Source organism: Penaeus monodon, chromosome 30, assembly GCF_015228065.2.
Source record: "Penaeus monodon isolate SGIC_2016 chromosome 30, NSTDA_Pmon_1, whole genome shotgun sequence".
Classification (NCBI taxonomy): Eukaryota; Metazoa; Arthropoda; class Malacostraca; order Decapoda; family Penaeidae; genus Penaeus; species Penaeus monodon.
The window spans coordinates 29,653,072-29,654,131 of record NC_051415.1 but is presented as its reverse complement, the minus strand read 5'-3'; the positions used below and the strand labels follow the sequence as shown (position 1 = coordinate 29,654,131).

At 33.9% G+C, this 1,060-nt stretch overlaps 1 protein-coding gene across 2 annotated transcripts in view; it reads right to left on the bottom strand.

The window, feature by feature from the left end:
• Positions 1-1,060, bottom strand: part of LOC119592689 (phospholipase D1-like) — a 27,716-nt gene that overhangs the window by 9,335 nt on the left and 17,321 nt on the right. The window lies entirely within an intron of this gene.

Below are 1,060 nucleotides of genomic sequence, written 5' to 3'. Positions count from 1 at the left end.
CACTTATATACCCTATTATCCTTGTGTTCAGTATTAGATTTTTTCATCTGGACACGGTTCCACAGCATTCCACTACTCATTCCATATTTCTTAGCAGTTCTCTTGATAGATGATCCTCCTATTACATCATTAATTGCTACTGCAATTGTAACTTCATTATATTGCTTCATTTTCTTTTTATAGGTCCGTACCATTCTGATAGATTTTAGATGATACTGTGATAGCCTTATATTAAATGCACCTGTCTATTTACTCTGGAAATAGAATTTAGTAGATTAGATTACACAGTATAGTTCCTAGATCAGGTTTTATCAATTGTTCTGGAGACCAGAATACCAGAATATATTTATATACATAAATTATGTTGTGAATAAAATCATTGGGGGTAAAAAATGACCAAGATTGGGGTAAAAAATCATATGTGGGGAAAAAAGAGTTGAGGTAAAAAGTGAATTGCGGGGTAAATAATGAATATGACAATTTGGTCATTATTTGCCCCATACTTGGTCATAATTTGCCCCACATTGACATCCCCCCCACAAACTGGGGGGGCAGTAAAATCATTGAGCAAACACATAGGATGGTCACTTTATACCCCAGGATTCATATTTTACCCAGATGGAAAGCAAAAAATATTTTTTGAGGCAAAAAATGGATATTTAGTAAAACTTGAAAAATGTTTGGACAAACTTTTTTTCCAAGGTTTTGGGATAATTGATCTCATACTTATATTTTTCATTTTGGAAATCCAAAAAAATTACAGAAAATACTTCAATACTTCTCCTAACTACATATGAGAGAGATTTCAATTTAGGAGTGTTCAAACCCCCCCATGGGGGCAATCAATTTTTACCCCTAAAAGGTCCGGGTCATTAATTCCCCCGAATGACTATACTTATCCTTTCTAAACACTGTCCCTTGAGTCAAAGAATTGCATAGGATGTACAAACACTTTCAAAATACCTAAACAGAGGCACTTCACCATTTCATGATTTTCCTTACTTTCAATTTTATACCAGAGTACTGAGCATTTTAGATGTACTACACAAAATATCCTTCC